Raw genomic sequence first — 27,612 nt, 5'->3', positions numbered from 1 at the left:
ATACCTGAATAATTCTACTATTAAGCACTTGTAAAAGAACAATACCTAAGTTAAAGGAAGAAGGTGTGACATCTAGTTTTGAGTTCTATCAATGTTTAGATTAAAATAACAAAATGAACTAAAGCTTTTATCTAAACATTCAGATTGGTAGGAGTACCAAAAAATACCACTAAATTCAGAGAGGTGCCCATTTATTCAGCAGGTTTAATCAATAGTGCATCATCTGCAGAACTCAAATTAAAAAAGCACACAAATTCAAATAAATTAGTTTTGTTAGCTACAAACTGTCAAACCTAATGCAATAAAAGTATTCAGAGAGCTTGTAAACTGTAAGGTGTTCTTTTTCCTTCTCTGAAGTTGTTTGAGCAGCTACAAGTTGATCAAGTGATAATCAAAAGCCACCTAATGATTTAGCGATTTTGAGTTCTGTAATCTCTTTTAAAACTGTTGAAGACAAAGCTCTTAGTGTTTATATGTTCATTGTTTAGGAGAACAATTACAACTGCTAACATCACCAACACAAAAATTCTTCTCTTTGCATAAGAGGGACAGAGAGTTACATGGGGATGGGGAAGGTCCCAGATCAGCAAATGAAGTTTCACCAAGAACTAACTAAAACTACATCCATTAGAACTCGAGTTTATAGGAACATCTCAAGGAATGCTCATCATCATTCCTGAATTAAAGGTTGTACTCTAATGGCCACAAATAAAGCTTTGAGTGATGTCTCAAACATTAAAACAGGAAAATTATCACAGGAGGGCTTTTTAACAACAAAAAAGGAACAAAAAGTTTAAGATGTTCTCGATAGGAACTCCTTAATTTCCAGCTGATTAGAGGTATTCTTTCAATTTTGTTATTTACCAGATGATTTTTTCTTCTGTGAGGGTTTCTTAACCTTCTCAGCTTGCAACTCCCATATCTTCTCCGAAGGCTACCGTTTCCTTTTCAAGCATGTTGTGTCTGCGTCCTCTGCAGCAAAATTATTAGTGGTTGTATTAACTTAAAAATAAGAAAGTAAAAAGGATTAACTATAAGTTATCTATTATAAAGATTCATACAGAAGTCAAACTAAATTTCACATTCTCTTTCCATTGCAAGGTCAAATTAAGTTTTCCCAGTAAAGATACCTATTAGCACATTATGAAAGAAAAAATCCAAGGATTCCTAACAGAACTAATGAGCAAATTGAACTCTTAACCGTTCTGCTTCAGTGTACACAGTGATTTCCCTACATTTTCAGAGACCAAGTTGTGTTTTACAATTGATCCATAAGAGCAACTTCACTAATGGGAAATATGAGGCCTAACAACAATAAGGAATACAAATTTGCTAATAAAAAGCTAAATCTTTGTTCGTTCTAAGAAAAGAGTCCCCTATTATAACTGAACAGCAGAGGTTATTCATGAAAAAAGAATAAAAATCACGTTTGCTGCATATGTTTTCTATTAAAACAGATATCTTCTGTTCTCCCACCAGTGGAATATGCGCTATATTTTGAGTTACATTTTTTATTTATATAATATTTGAGGACAGTGTCTTTCACGCACTACAAACACACATAATAAAACATATAGACTATTTTGAGTTAAATTTGTTATAGGTGTAATATTTGAGGACAAAGTCTTTCACGCGCTACAAACACACATAATAAAACAATAGACAAGTCGAATAGGGAAGAAAAAACACAAAATGGTGATATGTTGAAAATTAAAAAATAAATACACTCAAAAAACATAAGATAACAAAGACAGAACAAAGGCAATTTGCAGTATCTTTGGACTACTTGAAATATTAAAATTATCCTCCTACATCTAAAGCAATGTTAAACTCTACTGTTAGAGAATCTGAAGGAAACTCTGTTTTCTCGATTAATAAATAAAATTTTCTGAAAATGAAGTATCTCCACAATGAAAAACAAAAATGCATAAAATGTGAAAAACAAATATTATAGTTTTACCTATCTACAATAATCTAGAGTACAACTATCTGTCCAAGCGAAACACAAATTGACTTATAAAAATAATTTCCAGGCAAATAAGCATTCGAAGCAGCTAATTACAATCTTGAGTGTCAAAAAGCACAAGTCTCCTAACGGGGATCTGAAATAAAAATTGTGGACTTACTCTAAAAAAGATGAGTCAGGCATATCATCTTTTTGGGTGCATAGTCCATTTCAATGATGATTATTATTAATAATCACATTATGAAACAGGAAAAATGTCACGCCCTGAACCTGGGCCTGAACGTAACACGGCACTCGGTGCCTGACTACATGTGACCGAGCGAATCAACTGGCTAGCTGAATCAACATGTGGTATCATAACATACTGAATGCGGAAGATAAACTAACACATGTTGATATACCGAAAGTCTAGATGATATAAATCAAAGTGCGAAAATACTAATACAATTCTGAAACATATTTGTAACCAACATAGCTTAATATGAAAGCCTGTGACTCTGTCTAACTGTTACTCTAGTCTATGAAGCCTCTATTTGAGTACTGAAAACACTAACTGTATGTGAATACTGAAGACTGTAGCAATGATAATGCCCTGAAAGAACTGGGGATCACTAAATAGTTGGTACGAGAATCCTAGCGCTCTGAATCATCAACCTGTAAATCATTACTTGCATCGCGAGATGCAGGCCCCGGGCAAAAGGGACGTCAGTACATTTGAATTGTACTGGTATGTAAAATAGCTGAACAAAAGAACTATCAACACTGAAACTGAACTGCTAGCTGATAAACTGATAACTGAACAAGGAAGTAAGGATGTGAATACTCCCTCTTCTGAATGATGAACAACCTGTTTATCTGAACATTAAACTGCGGCCTCAGGCCCAATATGTATATATATATATATATGTGCACAACTGTGGCCTCGGGCCCAAGTATACGTATACATAACTGCGAACTCAGGTCTGCGGCCTCGGGCCCAAGTATACGTATACATAACTGCGACCTCAGGTCCAAAATGCATAAAGCATAAACTGCGGCCTCAGGCCCAAATGCAGGTGTTCAACATTCAGGAATTTAAATCAGGAACTGAGAATCATACTGTAATATGTGATACTGAAATAATGAGCCATACCGACTTACATGATACTGGTATAGTGAATAGGATTAAACTGAGATGAGTATTCATAATAAGTTGATTTGTCATAACTGAAACTCATAGAATATCGAATGATTATGAAACTATGTCATCTAGAGAATATAAGTTCTACTTCTATTCATGGAACCAAGGCATAATTACTTTCTAAGGAAACTAGTAATGTTCATGATGAATGGGACGTAGGGAGAATCATATATATTGAAAATGTTGGTTTATGTTTAGTTAACAATGGCATGGTGAAAATGTTGGTTTATGTTTAGTCAACAATGGCATGCCAATTGGAAGAGTTGGTATGGATGCTAGGAGGAAGCTTCCTTCTTTGATGTCACCCATGACATCAAAGGAGGTAGTTTGATGTCACCAATGACATCAAGAGGAGGTCTTTACCTCTATAAATAGATGCACTCCTTCACTTGTAGAAATCATCCCAAAATAATACAATACATTGTAGTGAGTAGAGAGTTAAGAGAGAAATTCTCTTAAGTGTAATTGGGAAATCTCCCCTTCCTTTGTTAATATTAAAAGGGCAATTGTTCTCTTGTGGACGTAGGATTATTTTGATCCGAACCACGTTAAATCTTGTGTTCTTTCTTTTACGTTTCCGCTAACAATTGGTATCAGAGCGACAGGATTCTTTAATGATCCAAGGAGAAAGAACAAGCAAATATGAGTTCCATGAAGTTTGAAATTGATAGATTCAATGGACGCAACAACTTCAATATCTGGAAGATCCAGATGATGGCGTTACTGCGGAGGGAAGGTTCAATCCATGCTATTGACGGAAAGTATCCTACGGATATATCAGCTCCCGACAAGGAGAAGATTGAAGGGGATGCATTGAGTGCAATCCAACTATCCCTTGCACCTAACGTGCTTTGTGAAGTGAGTACGGGTACCGAAGAGACGGCCAAACAGTTGTGGGAAAAGCTAGAAGGGCTATACCAAGACCGATCAGTGACAACAAGAATGTTGTTACAACGGTGTCTTCACACATTTAAGATGGGGTCAGGTACTTCGTTACAAGATCATTTAGATGCGTTTAATAAACTTGTCATGGACTTACAGATTGCAGGAATTAAAAGGGAGGAGGAGACGCTTGCATGTGCTTTGCTATTTTCATTGACTTCAGGATATCGTGATATTGAGAATTCAATGATGTATAGCAAGGAGCCTATCAAGCTTGAGCAAGTGCGGCAGGCACTTAACTCTAGTGATGTGCGGAGGCACATTGAAGGAGATAGAGATGACCAGGCAAGTGGCCTCTTTGTAAGAGGCCGGACTAGCCAACAGGGAAAGACCAAATCAAAGCACAGATCAAAGTCTCGTGTGAACAAGAAGAATACAGAGTGTTGGGGTTGTGGCAAGAAGGGGCACTTTGAACGAGATTGCCCAATGTCAAAGTCCAAGGAAAAGGCGAGTGCATCTACAGTTTAACAGGTACATAATTTTTATAATGATTATGTACTAACAACATCGTGTAATAATAATAGTAGTTATGAAAACAAATGGGTGTTAGACTCTGCTTGTACTCTGCATATGACGTTCCGAAAAGACTGGTTTAGCAGCTACGAGAAAAGTGGAGGAACCGTAGTAATGGGCAATAATGCAACTTGTGCAATAGTTGGCATTGGCTCAGTTCGGGTTCGCTGCTGTCACACCTCCTTTTTCCGCCCCCGCGAGGGCGCAAGGGAGTTTTTTCCAATTAAAGGACAATCGAAACGGGATTGGTTTATTTATTTCAGAGTCGCCACTTGGGAGATTTAGGGTGTCCCAAGTCACCAATTTTAATCCCGAATCGAGGAAAAGAATGACTCCATATTACAGTCTGCGTACCAGAAATCCGGATAAGGAATTTTGTTAACCCGGGAGAAGGTGTTAGGCATTCCCGAGTTCCGTGGTTCTAGCACGGTCGCTCAACTGTTATATTCGGCTCGATTATCTGACTTTATACAAATATGAACTTATGTGCAAATTTTATCTTTTAACCGCTTTATTATTATTGTTTTTGGAAGAATGTGAACATCGCTTAAAACATGTCTTTGGACTGTGTCACATGAAATGCACCCACAATCCGGAACATATTTTATTTGATGTTTTGGGATTTGGATTTGGGTCGCATGAAATGCACACCCAAGTTTAAGAAGGTAAACTATTAAACACGCGCCTAAAGAGACTATCGCGTTTTTATTTTGGGGAAGGCCGTGAAATTCGCTAAACGACCCTCCTGAATTCTAGATAATTTTTAACACAAGTATTTACTGAGGGCCCCGCAATTTGCATTTTTTGTTTGTCGAGGCTCGTCTCATTTATTATTTTAAAAAAAAAGAATTTGCAATGTCATGGAAATGCATCTCAGACCACGTCACAGTCAATGTACCCGTGATTAGAGACACATTTCGATTTCGTTGAGATTTGGATTTGGGTCACATAAATGTGCACCCGAGTTTAGGGAGATAACATTATTAAAGGCGCGCCTAAAGCAACTAGCGCATTATTATATTGGGTAGGGCCATGAATTTTGCTAAACGGCCCGTCCCGGAATCTAAGTATTTAATACATATATTTTGTGAGGGCTCCGCAATCTATACATTTTTATTTTTGCGAAGCTAGTCTCATTTTTTTTATTTATTTATTTATTTATTTTTATTTTTTTAAAAGGATGCCATTTTTACGCCTTTAACAATACTAAACCTTACGACTTCTTTACAACTAAAATCTCATAACTTGTCAAAAATTAATAAAATGAGTTTAGTGAACGCGTGTTTCGGAAGTAGTAACAACAAGTACTAATGCTAATTTTGTCCGAATGAACTAAGCAAGGGACCCCGAACAAATTAACGTCAAACTTGTGCCATAGAACAACTAGTCAAACTTAATTAAATGACATCAAATAAATAAGAATAACATAGCGCAAAATGAGCAAAAATGCATACGGTGAGAACATAAGCAGAACATTATCATACCAATTTCCGTATTGCATATTCGAACATTTAATGTACCATTTCCTTATCTAGTACTCGAGGTTTACTAACCTGAACAAACAAACGGATAGCGCCATGGACCAGACCTCAACATCGACCTCAACGAACAGCCTCGACGAACAAAGACGACCTCAACGGACTGCACGACGACAGTGAAAGAACAGCGATAACATGGGCTGATTGGTTGTCGTGTTTGGACAGAACAGCTGAAGCAGTGGTGGTGGGTCGACGAATGGTTGTTTGCTGGTGGTTCAGGCGTGCAAGGGGGCAGTGACGACGATGGCGAGTGAGCTGGGTCGTTTGGTCGTCGACTGGTTCGACTGGAGGTGGTGTTTGGACTGGTGGTTGTTGACGGAGGCTGGACACGGTGGTTTGACTGTGTGAGACGATGAGGGGGTTGGGGATTGTTGCATTGATAGGGTTGGATGACGAGGGGGAGCAAGGAGGCTGGTTGTGTTGCGGGATGTTAGGTGGTGGCTTTGGGGTGGTTGTAGCGACGATGGTTATGGCGGGTCGTTTGGGCAAGATGGTGCAGCGGCCATGGCTGTCTTGGTGGAGCTGAAGCTCGCGAGCTGGGGGTTTAGGGTGGTTGACGGGCCTGTTTGGTGGTGGTTCCGGCGTCGTTGGGTCGTCGACTGGTGGTGGTCGCGAGGTGGGTTTTTGGGTAGGGTTTCGTTCTTGAGGAAAAGAGGAAGACGACGAGCAGTGTACGCCGGGTTTAATGGAGGAACGCCGGACTGGTTTGACGGAGCTGGGAGGAGGAGCAGTGGTCGTGTAGGCGGTGACGACGGTGTCCGGCGGTGGTGCTTGGACGGTGTCTGGTTGCGGTAGGGTTTCTTCTTATTCTTTGAGGAAGAAGAAGATGAACAGTATCGGTTCCAAAAAATATTTTCCAAAGTCCTGTGTTGGTTTTTTCAGAAAAATGTCCAAGTCCATTCCAAATTTTTCAAAATCCTCCCTTCAAAATTTTCCAACCGTGTACTTGTGTAGCTTTGCCCAGAAAAATGAGCCCCACGCGTGGTGGGGTTCGAGACTTGTGTCCCCCACGCGTGGTGGGGTTCCCCGTGTATGGGATTCCGTCCGTGTTCCCCACGTGTGTCCCCTCACGTGTGGTGGACTCGGATTATTATGGGCTAGGTCCGAAATTAGGCCTAAAAACGGGTAGTTTGAACCTGAATATTATTCTTTTGCCCGGACCCGATTAAGAACACGACGTTGTTTGACTAATCCTATGTAAGCAAAATAGCTACCAAAATAAGACTAATATTTAAACAAAACTATATTATTTTTTTTAATATTTATCAAGATTAAAATAGCTACGAAATATTAATAAAACTATTTTTTTGTAATTTTCGTTTTTTATATAAAGATATAATATAAAGTAATATTTTTGTATTTTTTTTTCAAAATTATAATGACTACAAAACATTGATAGAATTATATTTATTTATTTTTTGTTATTTTCGAATTTATATAAAGTACAAAAATAAAGTGTAATTTTGTATTTTTTTCAAGTTTATGATAAATACATAAACTAAAATTTATATACATATATTTTTGTAATTTTCCTTTTTGCAACGAAATAAAGTAAAAATAGTCAAAATGACTACATTAGACCCAATTTCACATATTCACGCTAAAAATGTGAAAATTCTCGGGGATGGTCAAAAATCAGGTGTCTACAGCTGCCCCTCTTTGACTGGAAACACGAAGAGTTTTCCGACAAAGAACGACTAGACATGTTTTTGACCCGACCATTACTTGGACGGGCTGTACTAAGGAAAGGGAGGGAATGTGACCGAGCCCTGGTATCTGAGCTGCCTACATATCCTTGGTTATACAGGAATCAGGCCACGTGTAGTTCGGGGATGAGAGAGATAGTGAAGTGTACCGAGGTGAAGAGCCGATCGAGGTGCCGTTCCGTTGAGGTTCTGGTCCGCGGTCCTGTCATTACAACAAAAATGAAAACTGAAAAAGACTAACTAAGCCTATCAGCTACTAGTTACAAGGATTCCTATCTCTAAGTCTTCTGAAACTTGATCTTGAGTCTTGAATGGTGCTTCATACAGACTTTGGATTTGAACCTTGATACTTGCTAGTTGTAGGCGCTAGTTCTTGAGCAGATCACATCTGTTCTTCACTTCCGTGCTTCGGATTCATTCATTTTTTCTTTTTCTTTTTCTTTTTTTTTTTTGTTTTTGTTTTTGTGACTAGCTTTTGTTGATCATCCCAGACTATTGACTCGCATTCTTGAGGCGAGCTTCTACTATTTCTAACTTGGATTGAATGCTGGGGATTTGTAACCTTCTGCTTTCCAGTGGGTCACTGCTTGATCTTGAAAAATGTTCCTCTGTTCTAACAGGCGGACTCCTGACTTCTTCGATCTTCGACATACCACAAACTCCGTTCTACAGGCGGGTCCCTGACAACCAAAACAAACAAAACAAACAAAATTTCCTAACCCAGTTTGTACTGGGAAGATTTGTGAGTCGTTAGCAAAATTGTAACTCACTTACCCTACTGATGCAATGATGAGAGTAAACTAAAAGACTAGGCTAGGATGTGCATCTCCTATGAGTAAAACCAAAACTCTTGCTAGCAAATGTGTCTGCTAAAATAAAAACCTCAATGACTCAAACTAGAAAGTGTTTCTTCTATGGTTGAATCGGAATGAGCTAAACTAGGAAGTGCATCTCCTAAGGGTGAAAACTTCAGTGACTAGAACTAGGAAGTGCGTCTCCTATGAATAAAATCTAGATTTAGGAAGTGTGTCTCCTAAAAAAACTTGAAAGACCTTGATTAGGAAGTGCGTCTCCTACGGGTAACTTCAAAGAACTGGACTAGGAATTGTGTCTCCTATGGTCGAACTTAAAATGAATCAAACTAGGAAGTGCATCTCCTAAGGGTGAAATCTCAATTCCGGAAGTGTCTCCTGAAATAAAGTATAACCTGAAAAAGCCAAACTAGGAAGTGCGTCTCCTAAAGCAAAAGTATAACCTGAGCGAGCCAGACTAGGAAGTGTGTCTCCTAATAATGAAAACTTAATTCAGGAAGTGCGTTTCCTGTGTATGAAATTAAACTTAGGAAGTGCGTCTCCTAGGGGTAAAATAGTCTTAGGAAGTGTGTCTCCTATGGGTGAAACCTTAACGATTTTGAACTAGGAAGTGTGTCTCCTATGAATGAAAATAATTTAGGAAGTGAGTCTCCTATGGGTGAAATCTTAATTTAGGAAGTGTGTCTCCTCTGGGGTAAAAGTAGACTTAGGAAGTGCGTCTCCTATGGGGTAAAAGTAAACTTAGGAAGTGCGTCTCCTATGGGCAAAACTAAACTTTAAGGAAGTGCGTCTCCTATTGGGTACAATAAACTTAGGAAGTGCGTCTCCTGTGGGTACAATAAACTTAGGAAGTGCGTCTCCTATTGGTAGAACTGAACTTAGGAAGTGCGTCTCCTATTGTAAAACTGAACTTAGGAAGTGCGTCTCCTATGGTAAAACTGAACTTAGGAAGTTGTCTCCTATTGTAAAACTGAACTTAGGAAGTGCGTCTCCTATTGGGTGAAACTTCTTAGGAAGTGCGTCTCCTATTGGTACAATGGATCTAGGAAGTGCGTCTCCTATGGGTAAAACTTAACTTAGGAAGTGCGTCTCCTATCGGTGAAACTTAACTTAGGATGTGCGTCTCCTATTGGTGAAACTTATCTTAGGAAGTGCGTCTCCTATTGGTGAAACTTATCTTAGGAAGTGCGTCTCCTTAGGAAGTGCGTCTCCTATTGGTGAAATTATTTTTAGGAAGTGCGTCTCCTATTGGTGAAACTTGCTTAGAAAGTGCGTCTCCTATTGGTGAAACTAACTTAGGATGTGCGTCTCCTCTTGGTGAATCTTATCTTAGGAAGTACGTCTCCTTAGGAAGTGCGTCTCCTATTGGTGAAATTATTCTTAAGAAGTGCGTCTCCTATTGGTGAAACTTGCTTAGGAAGTGCGTCTCCTACTGGTGAAATTATTCTTAGGAAGTGCGTCTCCTACTGGTGAAATAAACTCAGGAAGTGCGTCTCCTACTGGTGAAACTATTCTTAGGAAGTGCGTCTCCTCTTGGTGAAATTTACTTAGGAAGTGCGTCTCCTATTGGTGAAATTAACTTAGGAAGTGCATCTCCTATGGGTAGAATGAACTTAGGAAGTGCGTCTCCTCTTGGTGAAACTTAATCTTAGGAAGTGCGTCTCCTATTGGTGAAACTAAACTTAGGAAGTGCGTCTCCTATTGGTACAATGGACTTAGGAAGTGCGTCTCCTATTGGTGAAACTTCTTAGGAAGTGCGTCTCCTATTGGTACAATGGATCTAGGAAGTGCGTCTCCTATGGGTAAAACTTAACTTAGGAGGAAATGCGTCTCTTATGAGTGAAATCTTTAATTTAGGAAGTGCGTCTCCTATGGGTAAAATGAACTTTAGGAGGAAATGCGTCTCCTATGGGTAAAATAAACTTTAGGAGGAAATGCATCTCTTATGGGTGAAACAAAACAAACTTAGGAGGAAATGCATCTCTTATGGGTAAAACTAAACTTAGGAGGAAATGCCTCTCCTATGGGTGAAACAAAACAAACTTAGGAGGAAATGCCTCTCCTATTGGTAAAACTAAACTTTGGAGGAAATGCCTCTCCTATGGGTGAAATAACTTAGGATGTGCGTCTCCTATGGGTAAAACTTAGACTTAGGAAATGCGTCTCCTATTGGTAAAGGCGTGGAATGTATTACCTTGTTATATAGGTGGGCGTCTGGCAGTAAAGACATGAAATGTATTCCCTTGTTATACAGGTGGGTGCATGACTGGAACATGAAATGAACAGACAAAAAGTATTCCTCTCGTTATTCAGGTGGGCGCCTGTTATGAAATGGACAGACAAAAAAGTATTCCTCTTGTTATACAGGTGGGCGCCTGGTATGAAATTTAAAGACTGAAATGTATTCCTCTCGTTATACAGGTGGGCGCCTGTCTTCAACAACAATTTAGAAAATAAAATCCTATTCGAGGGCGGATGAACCCAAAATATCCTATTCGAGGGCGGATGAACCCAAAATATCCTATTCGAGGGCGGATGAACCCAAAATATCCTATTCGAGGGCGGATGAACCCAAAATATCCTATTCGAGGGCGGATGAACCCAAAATATCCTATTCGAGGGCGGATGAACCCAAAATATCCTATTCGAGGGCGGATGAACCCAAAATATCCTATTCGAGGGCGGATGAACCCAAAATATCCTATTCGAGGGCGGATGAACCCAAAATATCCTATTCGAGGGTGGATGAACCCAAAATATCCTATTCGAGGGCGGATGAACCCAAAATATCCTATTCGAGGGCGGATGAACCCAAAATATCCTATTCGAGGGCGGATGAACCCGACATATCCTATTCGAGGGCGGATGAACCCGACATATCCTATTCGAGGGCGGATGAACCCGACATATCCTATTCGAGGGCGGATGAACCCAAAATATCCTATTCGAGGGCGGATGAACCCAAAATATCCTATTCGAGGGCGGATGAACCCAAAATATCCTATTCGAGGGCGGATGAACCCAAAATATCCTATTCGAGGGCGGATGAACCCAAAATATCCTATTCGAGGGCGGATGAACCCAAAATATTCTATTCGAGGGCGGCTGAACCCAACATATCCTGTTTTGAGGGAGGATGAACCCGAAATATCCTTAAAACTTGAAAATGCCTTATCTCAATACTTGCTGGGGATTATTTACTTACCTGCTGGGGTATAAAATGTTATTAGTTGGGGATAACGCTGTTGAGGATAACACTGCTGGGGGATTTTCATTCCTTCAAAATTGGTGGGAGCGACACTGGCCCTTTGCCTTTCCAAACGCAAGTTTCAATCTTTTTGTTTGGTCCGCTGAGGATTCAGCTTTCTTTATTAAAACTTGGGGATAACACTGGTTCAAAGATCAGCTCCCTTGAGACTGGTGTTATCTTTCTTTTTCCCCAAATGGGTACCTGCCTTCAAGAAAATTTTCACAATGAGAAAATTTTCTGCCCCGGTTTGATGATTTTCTTTATGGCCTGTCTTTCCGCCATAAATAACGTTCATTTTCCCTATTTCTAAATCAAAGAAAATTTTGTTAGTTTAAAAACATGGTAAGCGGTCATGCCACTCTTGTTGGAAATGGTTTCCTCTTTCTTCTTTCCCAGCTTTGTGTTCCATTATGCTATCAAAACTTGCTGGGGATGATATTAATTGCTGACACTGGCTCATCCCTTTTATCAATCTCATCTTGATGGGGATACCCTTCTTGACACAGGTTTTGCGCCTGCTCCTTCCTAACTTATACCACTTGGGTGTACTAGTCAGATCCCGTCTTGCATAATTGGAAAGCTGATGGCCTATTTTGAAGTCATTTTCCACTGGTTCTGACCAAACAGACTCTACTGGGGAATGTTTCTATGAAAGGAGAAAGATAAACAAAAAGGGAACCGAATAAAAGACAAAGGAAAAAGATGACTCTTTAACAAAAGAAACTATAAATAAAAGCCTATCAAATGCCGATACCGACTCTAATAATCATGACATGCACATGTGGCCTATCCTCTGCCGTCAATCGTCTTTCAAGACCTTCCATTGGCAATTCCCCATCTGATTCTCAATCTTATTCGACTTGTAGTGCCCAAAGGGTTTTCACTATCAAGTCTCTCTCATTTTGGTTTGTCTCTCAGCTTTCATCGCCTTATGGTGCCTGTGAAGGTTTTCACCGATAAGACTATCTCATTTGTATCACTTTCCAGCTGGGGATTTGGAGTGTTGCCGGTATGACTCTTTCTGTTGTAGATTAGAGTCCTTTCTGCTGTGGAACAGAATGTTATGTTCGCCGGTAAGACTCTTCATTTGTATGACTTGGCATCTTTTCAAGACTGATCAGAAGGTCTTTCTTTGGACCGTAATGTGGGTTTTTGGATATGGCTAGAAAGAAAGGGTATAAAAGGCTCAAAAATGAATGGATTTTGGGTTATTAATTACAACCTTCGGAACTAAATTTATTTACAACAAACGCAACCTTTGCCCCAGTTTCTTGCTTGGGGATTATTTTAATTGATTTTTTTTCATTTTTTCAAAACTATGACCGAGCCGTGAAGCGCCTACGTATCCTCTTTGAGGAATCAGGTCAAACGTAGTTCCCAGTTCCTTTTTTTCATTTGACTTTCTTTTCACTCATTTCTTATCTTTCTTTTCTTTTTCTTTTGCTTTTTTTTTGCTTGTTTTTTTTTGTTGTTGTTTTGCTATTCTCTTTTTTTTTTATCTTCCATGTTCGCATCTTCTAGTCGTTGCTACTGATTCCGAACGAGGGGTATGAAAGAAAAATAAACAAGGCTCAAAAGGGGTAACGAAGGATAAAGTGTTTAGGTAACAGAACAAAATGTCTTCGTCATTCCAGTCTTCAAAATATGTCAAGTGCAAACAACACAATTTAAATTTGTAGTCTCTTCTGATGGTGCTGGACTTGACAATTATATTCAACATCTGTTTGTTCATTTGTCACTTCTAACGCACCGTTGGGCGACACTCTAACTCTCATTATCTTGAATGGCCCTCATGCCAATTTGGCGAATCTTGCTTTTAACGGTTTTTCTTTGTGTTTCACTTGCCCCAGTTCCACATGACTCGGGCTTTGAATAATCTCACACCGTTCTTATTTCCTTTAAATGGTCTGATCACCTTTCGGGGTTTTATGATTAACTTTAAATGCTAAGCCCAAACTGTGCGCGCATGTCATGTCACTAGAGTCGGCGTTGAATAAAAAATGATAAAATGACTAAACAGAAAGATGACTGGGAATAATCAAAGACTGAATTTTTTGCATTGGACTGAACAAATGGTTTTTTTAAAAACAAAGCAAACCGGAATAAAATCCTAACAACCTGGACAAAACTTAAACAAACCGCTATGACAAAACGGAAAGATAGGCGAAAAGATATTGACACAAAACAAATCCGAATTACAATCCTAATAATCTGAACAACGGAAATGACGATAAAATAGACCAATCAAAGATCCTCTCCGGTTGACCAAAAATGGAATGTCTTTCCAACTATCCAAGCACGGCATCTCGGGCTGACCCAAAATGGAGTATCTTCCAACTGCAAAGCATGACATTTTAGCCATTGAGCTCTATATCAACACTGCCAAGGCCATCCCCAACTTCAGTGTTATCAACATCAATCAACAAGTTCTCAAGATGATTCGCCTGCTCCATGTCACTGTCGTCGATCACAATTGCCCCTTCCTTAATCATTCTTTCGATTTCCTTTTTCAAAGAACGACAGTCTTCAATGCTATGTCCTTGGACATTAGAGTGGTACATGCATCGTACAGCAGGATTGAACCCTTTTGCATATGGATCTGGAGTATAGCCAAGGAGTGGCTCAATCAGTCCTGAAAGCTTTAGCTTTTCAAATAAACTTGTGTAGGACTCCCCAATTGGCGTGAAATTGTTTCCTTGCCTTTGTTTCCCCCCATGCCCCTATTTTCTAGGGTCGTTGGGTGCTTGAAAGCGTTGTGAAGGCAAGAATGCATTATGTGGTGCTGGCTTTCGCCATTGGGGGTGACCTGATGATTGACCCTGCGACCGGGCCTTGTTCGGAGGATAATATTGAGGCGGATTATATGGAGCTCGGGGGCAGGCTTGGGCATGATGGGCTGAAAAGAGTGGCTCTGATGGTGGGTAGTAGGGTTCTGGAAGGTTGTATGGAGTGTGTGGATAATTTGGATGACTGGGCCTGGGCTGGTAGTGAGGGGAAGGACCTCTGAATTTGGACCCAGTACCTGCTTCGATTGATGCGACCTCGAGCGCACCTCCCACGCCACTCTGAATAGCCTGGGTCGTTGCCTTGAGCGCTGAGTAATTTAGGATTTTGTCAGACCTTAGACCCTCCTCTATCATGATCCCTATCTTTACCACTTCATTGAAGGATTTCCCGACCGTTGTCACCAAGTGACCAAAGTAAGTTGGATCCAGTGTTTGCAAGAAGTAGTCCACCATTTCTCCTTCTTTCATGGGAGGATCAACTCTAGTCGCTTGTTCTCTCCAGCGGAAACCAAACTCACGAAAACTTTCCCCAGGCTTCTTTCCAGTCCTCAACAATGTGAGACGGTCAGGGACTATCTCGAGATTGTATTGAAAATGACTTGCGAAAGCCTGCGCCAGATCATCCCAAGTGTACCATCTGCTGGAATCCTGCCTGGTATACCATTCTAGTGCCGATCCACTCAGACTTTGGCCGAAATAAGCTATCAGCAGCTCATCTTTGCCACCTTCCCCTCTCATTTTGCTACAGAATCCCCGCAAATATGCCATGGGATCACCGTGCCCTTCATATAAATCAAACTTAGGCATCTTGAACCCAGCCGGGAGTTGGACGTCCGGGAAAGGGCATAGATCCTTGTAGGCCATGCTGACCTGGTTGCCCAATCCGTGCAGGTTCCTGAAGGACTGCTCCAGGCTCTTGAACTTCCTCGTCACCTCATCTTGTTCGGGGATTTTAACCGGCTTTTCAATCTCTGCCGGTAACTCTAAGTGCGGGTTGTAGGTATGGGGTTCTGGTGCATGAAATGTGGGCTCATGGGGATAGTATTGCGTATCAGGAGCCTGAAACAATGGCTCGCTGGTCGTTCTTTGCAGGGTGGCTGATGTGGGTCCCACAAAAGTGGGAACATTTGGTGTTGGGAGAGGTTGATGGGGTGGTGGAGCTTGGGAATCATGGGGGCTTCTCTCCTGATGATAACGGTGATTCGGGAGGCTTGTTGAAGGGCCGGAGTGAGGGTATTCCGGCATGTGCCCCAACGGCTCAGGGCTCTTTTGTGCTTTGGCTAGAGCTAGCTGCATTGCATTCATCTCTAGTCCCATCCTTTTTATCTTTTCCATTGCTTCCTTTAACAACTGGCTCACCGGCCTTTCTTCCTCGGTACTATTCTCTAAAGTAGTCATGCTTGTTGTTATCGGTCTTTTGGATCTAGTTTGGTAAGGGTGTGTTGCCAGAATTCTTTAACAACTAACTGTTTGAGATTCGGAAAACAACAAACTTGTTAGCGTTTAGAGTTTAGCAGATTTGATAACAACACATTGAGGATGCAATGCCCCTAGGCAGTTAACCGTTTCTAACATGCTTTGCTTCAAACAACATGCGTCACCCCGGCTTGTTTATTTGCCCCTTTGAAGTACTTTGGGAACCCCTGTATTTATTCTATTTTGTATTTTCTTTTTCTTTATTACTGGCGGTCGAATCTTATGGAGATTGCCTACGTATCATGACCCCGCATGAATCAGACCTTGCGTAGTTCGGACCAAATGAAAGGTAAAAGCAATGGAACATTTTCTTTATCAGTTTTCATAATAAAACAAATTGGGTTTTAAGGGTTTGAAAGATGACCAACAAACTTAAAAATTAAACAACCCATATATTCTAGTCAAAATATTTAGAAACTCAAAAACAAACGGCCAGTTCATTTTCCCGTTTGACAAATGTAACCAAATGGTTATTTTTTTCCAATGTGGCCCCTTCCAAATTTCACATGAGTTTGAGGTCGGGAGGGTTATTTTATGACACCTTACAAACTCGTCCATTCTTTTACGAAAATAGCCTTTCGACAACTGAAAGATACTCTAAGGCTATTTTGGCAAGAACGGTTTAAGACCCTGCCGAAGCTGGTTCGGCTTATTATGACAAAATTCAAACGGTATTCACCTGACCGCTGACTCTTTGTTTTTTTTTCTTTTCAAAATTACAAAAAAAACCTGGTGTTGCAAACACGGCCCTTCAGCGCCTCGGGGACGAAGATTTTTAAGGCTGTGTGGGTCAACTGGACCAAAATCCTAAACATGACCCAAAAGGTGGCTGTTTATGCAAAGTCAGCCTTCCGGCATCCTTTTCGAGAACATTCGGCTATGTCTTGACAAAACAGCATCACCTGACTTATTCATGAATCTTTTTATCGTTTTTCAAATTAGCAAACTCAATATTGCAAACATGGCCTTTCAACGCCTCGGGGACGAAGATTTTTAAGGCTGTGTGGGTCAACTGGACCAAATCTTAAAAAATGACTCAAAGGTGGCTGTTTATGCAAAGTCAGCCTTCCGGCGTCCCTTTCGGTAACATTCGGCTATGTCTTGATAAAACAGCGTCACCCGACTTCTTTATGACAAAATTAAAATTTGACATATTTTTTGTTATTTATTATTTATTTGTTTTTGGCTATTTTAGTAAAAGGTGGGGTTGGACCCAATGAGGGTTGCCTACGTATCTCACATCCGGTGAGAATCAAACCCGCGTAGTTCGGGTGAATAAACTATTTTTGAGAAGACCCTTTCTCATTTTCTATTTTTTTTTTATATAACAAACAAACAAACTATTATTTTTCATTCATAACAAACAAACTAACTAACGCAAAACCTAAAACATTCCTTCTTTTTTCATTTGTTTTTCTTATTCTAAAGAAAATATTTTTTTTTTTGGAATTTTTACCTTTAATAAAAGAAATGCTTAAAAAAATATTTTTTGAATTTTGAATTTTCTTTTCAATCTTGAAGGAAGAAGGAAAGTATTTTCGGATTTTTCTTTTATATATATATATATATATATATATATATATATATATATATATATATATATATATATATATATATATATATATATATATTAATAAAATAATTAAAAAGACTTTCTAAAGAAGTTAATAATAGAAAATATTTTTGGATTTTTTGTTTTGAAAATTGGGGGTCTAAAAACTTTTCTAGACTTTTGGCAAAACAAATATTTTTGCAACAAGTAAAGACATATATATATTTTTTGAAAATAAAAAAAACTTTTGGATTTAATATATATATATATATATATATATATATATATATATATATATATATATATATATATATATATATATATATATATATATATACATACATGCGACAAATAATGAAAGACTCTTTTTATTTTTTTTTATTTTTTGCATTTTCATAAGCAAATAAATAATAAAAAAAACCATTTTTTAAAAATAAGACTCTTTTTTCATTTTCATTTTCATGGCAAGACAAACTATATATCTTTTCTCCCTTTTTTTTTTTTTGAAAAATAAAACAGAGCGGCGACTTTTTTTCCTTTGCTTTTAATAAAACAAACTAATAAGACATTTTTTCCGTTTTCTCAAAATTTCGGAGGAGTTTTGACAGTATTTGGGCATTTGGTTTTTTTTCAAAAATAAACAATCAATTCCCTAACCGCTATTTCTTTTTTTTCAGTTTCAAAATATTATTCCTGATTTTCATAAGTCAGTCAACACACAAGTCCGAATCAAATTAATGCGCAAGTAGTAACAAGTAAGATGCATCAGGATGGTCATTTTCATTTTTCGGTACACCTGTCCTAGACAGACCCAACCCCTGTGTTGAGCCTCCAAAGTCAAATGCACGTGATGCAAACAAACGTTCCTACTAGGGATCCGGCATGAGGCTTTGTTATACTAAGTTTAAAAACCTAAATGTTTGTTCTAGACCTGGCTTACCCGAGCGGACAGCTCGAGCTGAGGAGGAGGCGGCAGTCCGGGAATACAGAAGCTTCACCGGCTTTGCGACTTATCCAAACCTCGTTCTAAATTGGGACTTAACACTATACAGAAAAGAAGTCGTACGAAGTACACCCTTCTTCATGATTAAGAAGACTCAGAGAGAAGATGGGTTTCGGCACAGTTTATATACAGTTCACATAATATCAAAGCGGTAAAAGCAACATTTAGCACATTAGGCTCAAAACATGTAAAAATCAGATAAAGCCAAATATAACAATTTATCTAAGCTCGAATTTCTAACCCTGAACCAGTGGTTCTGGGTTATTATATCCCCAGCAGAGTCGCCAGAGCTGTCACACCTCCATTTTCCGCCCCCGCGAGGGCGCAAGGGAGTTTTTTCCAATTAAAGGACAATCGAAACGGGATTGGTTTATTTATTTCAGAGTCGCCACTTGGGAGATTTAGGGTGTCCCAAGTCACCAATTTTAATCCCGAATCGAGGAAAAGAATGACTCCATATTATAGTCTGCGTACCAGAAATCCGGATAAGGAATTCTGTTAACCCGGGAGAAGGTGTTAGGCATTCCCGAGTTCCGTGGTTCTAGCACGGTCGCTCAACTGTTATATTCGGCTTGATTATCTGACTTTATACAAATATGAACTTATGTGCAAATTTTATCTTTTAACCGCTTTATTATTATTGTTTTTGGAAGAATGTGAACATCGCTTAAAACATGTCTTTGGACTGCGTCACATGAAATGCACCCACAATCCGGAACATATTTTATTTGATGTTTTGGGATTTGGATTTGGGTCGCATGAAATGCACACCCAAGTTTAAGAAGGTAAACTATTAAACACGCGCCTAAAGAGACTATCGCGTTATTATTTTGGGGAAGGCCGTGAAATTCGCTAAACGACCCTCCTGAATTCTAGATAATTTTTAACACAAGTATTTACTGAGGGCCCCGCAATTTGCATTTTTTGTTTGTCGAGGCTCGTCTCATTTATTATTTAAAAAAAAAGAATTTGCAATGTCATGGAAATGCATCTCAGACCACGTCACAGTCAATGTACCCGTGATTAGAGACACATTTCGATTTCGTTGAGATTTGGATTTGGGCCACATAAATGTGCACCCGAGTTTAGGGAGATAACATTATTAAAGGCGCGCCTAAAGCAACTAGCGCATTATTATATTGGGTAGGGCCATGAATTTTGCTAAACGGCCCGTCCCGGAATCTAAGTATTTAATACATATATTTTGTGAGGGCTCCGCAATCTGTACATTTTTATTTTTGCGAAGCTAGTCTCATTTTTTTTATTTATTTATTTATTTATTTTTATTTTTTTAAAAGGATGCCATTTTTACGCCTTTAACAATACTAAACCTTACGACTTCTTTACAACTAAAATCTCATAACTTGTCAAAAATTAATAAAATGAGTTTAGTGAACGCGTGTTTCGGAAGTAGTAACAACAAGTACTAATGCTAATTTTGTCCGAATGAACTAAGCAAGGGACCCCGAACAAATTAACGTCAAACTTGTGTCATAGAACAACTAGTCAAACTTAATTAAATGACATCAAATAAACAAGAATAACATAGCGCAAAATGAGCAAAAATGCATACGGTGAGAACATAAGCAGAACATTATCATACCAATTTCCGTATTGCATATTCGAACATTTAACGTACCATTTCCTTATCTAGTACTCGAGGTTTACTAACCTGAACAAACAAACGGATAGCGCCATGGACCAGACCTCAACATCGACCTCAACGAACAGCCTCGACGAACAAAGACGACCTCAACGGACTGCACGACGACAGTGAAAGAACAGCGATAACATGGGCTGATTGGTTGTCGTGTTTGGACAGAACAGCTGAAGCAGTGGTGGTGGGTCGACGAATGGTTGTTTGCTGGCGGTTCAGGCGTGCAAGGGGGCAGTGACGACGATGGCGAGTGAGCTGGGTCGTTTGGTCGTCGACTGGTTGCGGCTGGAGGTGGTGTTTGGACTGGTGGTTGTTGATGGAGGCTGGACACGGTAGTTTGACTGTGTGAGACGACGAGGGGGTTGGGGATTGTTGGATTGATAGGGCTGGACGACAAGGGGGGGCAGGGAGGCTGGTTGTGTTGCAGGATGTTAGGTGGTGGCTTTGGGGTGGTTGTAGCGACGATGGTTATGGCGGGTCGTTTGGGAAAGATGGTGCAGCGGCCATGGCTGTCTTGGTAGAGCTGAAGCTCGCGAGCTGGGGGGGTTAGGGTGGTTGACGGGCCTGTTTAGTGGTGGTTCCGGCGGTGTTGGGTCGTCGACTGGTGGTGGTCGCGAGGTGGGTTTTTGGGTAGGGTTTCGTTCTTGAGGAAAGGAGGAAGACGACGAGCAGTGTACGCCAGGTTTAATGGAGGAACGTCGGACTGGTTTGACGGAGCTGGGAGGAGGAGGAGTGGTCGTGTAGGCGGTGACGACGGTGTCCGGCGGTGGTGCTTGGACGGTGTCTGGTTGCGGTAGGGTTTCTTCTTCTTCTTTGAGGAAGAAGAAGATGAACAGTATCGGTTCCAAAAAATATTTTCCAAAGTCCTGTGTTGGTTTTTTCGGAAAAATGTCCAAGTCCGTTCCAAATTTTTCAAAATCCTCCCTTCAAAATTTTCCAACCGTGTACTTGTTTAGCCTTGCTCAGAAAAATGAGCCCCACGCGTGGTGGGGTTCGAGACTTGTGTCCCCCACGCGTGGTGGGGTTCCCCGTGTATGGGATTCCGTCCGTGTTCCCCACGTGTGTCCCCTCACGTGTGGTGGACTCGGATTATTATGGGCTAGGTCCGAAATTAGGCCTAAAAACGGGTAGTTTGAACCCGAATATTATTCTTTTGCCCGGACCCGATTAAGAACACGACGTTGTTCGACTAATCCCATGTAAGCAAAATAGCTACCAAAATAAGACTAATATTTAAACAAAACTATATCTTTTTTTTTTAATATTTTTCAAGATTAAAATAGCTACGAAATATTAATAAAACTATTTTTTTGTAATTTTCGTTTTTTATATAAAGATATAATATAAAGTAATATTTTTGTATTTTTTTTTCAAAATTATAATGACTACAAAACATTGATAGAATTATATTTATTTATTTTTTGTTATTTTCGAATTTATATAAAGTACAAAAATAAAGTGTAATTTTATATTTTTTCAAGTTTATGATAAATACATAAACTAAAATTTATATACATATATTTTTGTAATTTTTCTTTTTGCAACGAAATAAAGTAAAAATAGTCAAAATGGCTATATTAGACCCAATTTCACATATTCACGCTAAAAATGTGAAAATTCCCGGGGAGGGTAAAAAATCAGGTGTCTACAGCTGCCATGATGGAATCGTGAGGACTATTACACAAGTCCGTCATGTTCCTGATCTGAAGAAGAATTTGATCTCCTTGGGTACTCTGGATGAACAAGGCTACAGGTACATGAGCGAAGCAGGAACTATGAAGGTGACTAAAGGTTCTTTAGTCATGCTGAAAGGCAAGCTGGAGAACGGCCTTTACACATTGGCCGGAAGCACCATTGTTGGCTCTGCAAATGCATCTACAGTGCAGTTATCTAATGATGACAAGGCAAGACTATGGCACATGAGACTGGGTCATATGAGCGCACGTGGACTGGAGATGTTGAGCAATCGTAAACTTTTGGAAGGTGAGAAGATTAGCACGCTTGACTTCTGTGAGCACTGCGTTCTAGGGAAGCAGAAGAAGGTCAGCTTCAGCACTGGCAAACACAAGACAAGAGGAGTGCTAGACTACATCCATTCAGATTTATGGGGTCCTTCTAAACTTCCATCGAAGGGCGGAAAGAGGTATCTTCTCATTTTTATTGATGATTTCTCACGAAAGGTTTGGGTGTATTTTTTGAAGGCAAAAAGTGATGCTTTTGAAGCATTTAAAGAGTGGAAGATTTTGGTTGAAAATCAAATGAAGCGGAAAATCAAGTATCTTCGCACAGACAATGGCTTGGAGTTTTGCAATGAAGAGTTTAATGAATTATGCAAGGTTCATGGGATCTCAAGACATAGGACTGTCAGGCATACCCCACAGCAGAATGGAGTTGCCGAGAGAATGAACAGAACTCTTCTTGAAAAGGCTCGTTGTATGCTCCTACAAGCCAAAATGTCCAAAGTATTTTGGGCTGAAGCAGTTCACACTGCTGCTCATATTGTCAATCGATCTCCAGCATCGGCAATTGACTTTAAGACTCCGAATGAGGTATGGTCAGGTGAACCCTCTAACTATTCATACTTACGAGTATTTGGGTGTCCAGCTTATTATCATGTTAATGAAGGAAAGCTTGAACCAAGGGCTAAGAAGGTCATATTCGTAGGGTATGTGGATAGAGTAAAAGGGTACAAACTTTGGTGTTTGTCTTTACTCAAATTTATAGTTAGTAGAGATGTCACCTTCGATGAATCCTCTATACTTGATCCCCATAAAGTTTCCGTGGAGTTTTCAGGAAACAAGAACAACGAGCAGGTGGAGCTTCCGGTGGAGCTTGCCAAGGAAAAGGATCAAGAGACTCAGGTTAAAGATGAGTCAGAAGATGTAGGCGTTGAAGAACTTGCTGTCAATGAACCATACACAATTGCGAAGGGGAGGGAGAAGAGGCAGACACGAGAACCGGAACGCCTTATAAATCAAGCAAACTTGATTGCATATGCGTTCGTAGCTGCACAAGAAGAGATTAAAGATCTGAAGCCCTCCTCGTATAATGAAGTAACTTCTTGCAAGGATGCCGCACAATGGCGGTTAGCCATGACTGAAGAGATGGAGTCTCTTCACAAGAATCAGACATGGGTCTTAGTGAAAAGACAAAAGGGGAAGAGGACAGTTGGATGCAAGTGGGTCTACCGAAAGAAAGAGGGAATTCCTGAAGTGGAAGATACTAGGTTCAAGGCGAGATTGGTTGCAAAAGGTTTCAGCCAAAAGGAGGGAATTGACTACAATGAGATTTTCTCTCCGGTCGTGAAGCATAGCTCAATTCGCGTGCTACTAGCATTGGTTGCACAATTTGACTTGGAGCTTCAACAACTTGATGTCAAAACTGCTTTCTTACACGGTGATCTAGAAGAGACAATCTATATGGATCAACCTGAAGGTTTCCTAGCTGAGGGAAAAGAAGATCACGTATGCCAACTAAAGAAGTCTTTGTATGGTTTGAAGCAATCCCCTAGACAGTGGTACAAGAGGTTTGATGCATTCATGACTACACATGAATTCTCAAGGAGTGCATTTGATAGTTGTGTGTATCACAAGAAGATGTCTGGTAACTCAATGATTTATTTACTGTTTTATGTTGATGATATGCTTATTGTTGCTAACAACATTACAGAGATAAATGCTTTGAAGAAACTATTGAGTAAGGAATTTGACATGAAGGATTTAGGAGCTGCAAAGAAAATCCTTGGTATGGAGATTTCAAGAGAAGACGATGTTGTACATCTTTCTCAGAAGAGGTATATTGAAAGGGTTCTCAAGAGATTCAATATGCAAACGTGCAAGCCTGTAAGTACACCATTAGCTCCTCATTTTAAACTTTCAGAGTCACAAATGCCTCAGTCCGAGGATGAGGTGGAGCATATGTCAAAGATTCCTTATGCAAATACAGTTGGTAGTATTATGTATGATATGGTATGCACACGTCCAGATATTGCTCAATCTGTAAGTGTGGTAAGTAGATACATGTCCAACCCAGGAAAGAGGCATTGGGAAGCTGTCAAGTGGATATTGAGATATCTCAAAGGAACTTCTGGTGTTGGTCTTACCTTTCGAAAAAGTGGTACAGGTATTTCAATTCTCGGTTATGTGGATTCTGACTATGCAGGAGATCTTGACAGAAGAAGGTCCACAACTGGATACATCTTTACCCTCGTTGGCAGTGCCGTCAGTTGGAAGTCGACTTTGCAGTCGATTGTCGCTTTGTCTACGACAGAAGCAGAATACATGGCAGCAGCGGAGGCGGTAAAGGAAGCTATCTGGTTGAAAAGTTTAGTAGCGGAATTGAGTTTGGTTCAGCTGGAATCAACTCTTAGATGTGATAGTCAGAGTGCTATTCATCTAATAAAAAATCAGAAATTTCATGAGCGCACTAAACACATTGATGTCAGATTTCATTTTATTTGAGATGTTATTGATGAGGGAACTATCAAGGTCGTGAAGGTTATCACAGACGATAATGCTGCAGACATGTTGACCAAGATAGTCCCGCTCGCTAAGTTTGCACACTGCAAGGACTTGGCGGGGGTGTGCATCAACTGATGCAACTCCGAAGAGAACAGTTGCTAGGTGGAGGTGGTATGTTCAACAATGGTTTGATTCTTCTTGTTTCTTACAACGGGGTTGCCCAGTAAGCTTAGAAGTTTTGGCCAGAGTTGTTCACATGCTCGAAACGCAAACCAAGGTGGAGATTGAAAATGTTGGTTTATGTTTAGTTAACAATGGCATGCTGAAAATGTTGGTTTATGTTTAGTCAACAATGGCATGCCAATTGGAAGAGTTGGTGGAAAGAGTTGGTGTGGATGCTAGGAGGAAGCTTCCTCCTTTGATGTCACCCATGACATCAAGAGGAGGTAGTTTGATGTCACCAATGACATCAAGAGGAGGTCTTTACCTCTATAAATAGATGCACTCCTTCACTTGTAGAAATCATCCCAAAATAATACAATACATTGTAGTGAGTAGAGAGTTAAGAGAGAAATTCTCTTAAGTGTAATTGGGAAATCTCCCCTTCCTTTGTTAATATTAAAAGGGCAATTGTTCTCTTGTGGACGTAGGATTATTTTGATCCGAACCACGTTAAATCTTGTGTTCTTTCTTTTACGTTTCCGCTAACAGATATTCCCAAACGTAAAGAGTTAGCCTTACATACCTCAATTTGCCCCTTAGTGATACTACAATGATCCACACTACTAAGAACCTTCAATCTACAACAACAACATCCAATGGAACCCAATATTAGTAATAAATTTCATAACTTATGCCATTTAGGCATATTATCAAACACCTTGTAGGCATAGATATTTACACCTCATAACTATAGTGTTGGTTCATCCAACTATCACCATTAACCAACAATTCATTCCACCATCATTCCTAACAAATTTATAACTTCCAACAACATATGTATGACCATCCATTCACACCCAACCAACAAATCCTATCAAATAATCACCTTTAAATCCCTACCATGGTCATGCATTTAAATTGGGAATTTATGACTTCCAATCACCATACCATAAGTTGTAATACTTGATTCATACTCATAATTCCATAATAACACCATATATGTAAGTCTAAGGGTTTAGGATTACCTTTTGTAGACCAAATCTTGAAAGACAACTTTTGGGGTGTTCTTGAGATTTTGAAGAAATCCTATGAAACCCAATCAAAATCATGTTGTAACTAGTGATTAAGAAGTGAAATCACCATGATAACACACTTAAAAACTCACCTTAGGTATGCAATTAGATGCCTTGGTCGAGTTGGGGGTGAAGAGGAAGCCCTAAGCTTGAGAAATGACTCAATTTCTCTTATTTCCGGTCTTTAAGATATTTAAAACCTTCCAGACGCGCGAGCTCGCGCGCCTGTTCGCGCGCGGGAGGCAGAATACTCAGCAAAAACGCACAACTTCGCTCTAGTGACACCTGCCCAGTAAAATGGTCATAACTTTCTGTATACACCTCCAAATGACGAACGATTTGTTGAGTTGGAAACTAGACTCAAAGGGCTTTAATTTGATAGGTTGTGCATCACACAACTCATTGTATCCAGGTAAATATGCTCGCCCAAAGTGAGGTCTTGTGCATACTCATTTGCAAATTTTCAGCTATAATGAAAATTTTCAACTTGGCTTGGACTTAAGCCTCTCCTTAGACCCCAAATCACCTATAATATACCTCGTACACTTATTATCATAACCACTCAATTACCATCACGCTAATACTCGTTTAATGCATCCACAACCGATTCAAATTATGGGGTGTTACAAAAAAACACAACGATTGAAACTCAAGCTGGTAAAGCAATCATACCAGGCATATATTGGAAGTAACCACAGATCAGCCCATCCTCCCACTCTCCTTGTTCGTCTTCCATTTCAGAATTGCATCTTTAGATTCAAAAAAAAATAGCGTAAATCAAGAGTCCCAATCTTCGAACAAACTTTGGTACTAAATTTTTTGGATAAGACCGTTTAATCCTAAACTGATTAGTTGATTGACAAATATCATCAAAAAAACATAATAAATGAGCAAATCAGAAACAATTAATGACATGTATGCAAAAAGTCTAGAAAAAATTATGCAAAACTAAAGAAAGCGAACATTCACCAACCAAAATTTGGTTTAGCAATAGAAGAAGTGCAAAAATCAAAGAAAATTGCACAAACAACTAATTAAATTAGAGAGCTCGTAGCAGATTCAAATAGAAAAAAGATGGATAAACTATTTGCAGAGGCCAACATGAGAATTCACTGAAAGAATTCGAGAAGGGGGAAAATAACGAGATATATACAAGAGAATAGATGATAGAGCAGAGTAACACAGATGAAAACAACGAGAAGGCTCTGCAGGTCATGGCGCTTACTCAGAAATTTTTAGGCTACGTGTAACTGTACAAAAGACCATGGAAATATTTCAGAACTCAAAAAGGCAATGAAAAGACTTAAAGCCTGTTGTCTTTGGCACCTGAAATGACCAAATTGCCCTTGGTAAGCAGGCATGACGACCCTGACCTGCTTCCCAAACGGCAACTACCCTATATATCTACCTAATCAAAAGTAATTACCCCTAATTACCTATTTTAAATGTAATTACATCAATACCTATTCTATTACAACTAATTACCCGCCCAACCCAATTCTCGCGTGCGATGGACATATCTAATTTAAGCAGCAA

At 39.6% G+C, this 27,612-nt stretch overlaps 1 long non-coding RNA gene across 3 annotated transcripts; it reads right to left on the bottom strand.

Moving 5' to 3' along the window:
- Positions 1-175: 175 nt before the first annotated feature.
- LOC107787230 (uncharacterized) lies at positions 176-27,353 on the bottom strand. Of its 3 annotated transcripts, none has more exons than XR_012704138.1 (6): positions 27,302-27,353; positions 26,749-26,825; positions 26,169-26,361; positions 26,029-26,089; positions 25,587-25,641; positions 176-972 (listed from the first exon to the last, which is right to left on the bottom strand). It is a non-coding gene; the product is annotated as an uncharacterized LOC107787230 (long non-coding RNA). The 3 variants fall into 3 exon arrangements; XR_012704140.1 differs by having other exon boundaries at positions 27,230-27,303; XR_012704139.1 differs by lacking the exon at positions 25,587-25,641.
- Between the last annotated feature and the right edge of the window lie 259 nt (positions 27,354-27,612).

This window comes from Nicotiana tabacum, chromosome 20 (genome assembly GCF_000715075.1).
Source record: "Nicotiana tabacum cultivar K326 chromosome 20, ASM71507v2, whole genome shotgun sequence".
Classification (NCBI taxonomy): domain Eukaryota; kingdom Viridiplantae; phylum Streptophyta; class Magnoliopsida; order Solanales; family Solanaceae; genus Nicotiana; species Nicotiana tabacum.
The sequence above is the reverse complement of the archived record's forward strand: the minus strand, read 5'-3'. Positions and strand labels throughout refer to the sequence as shown.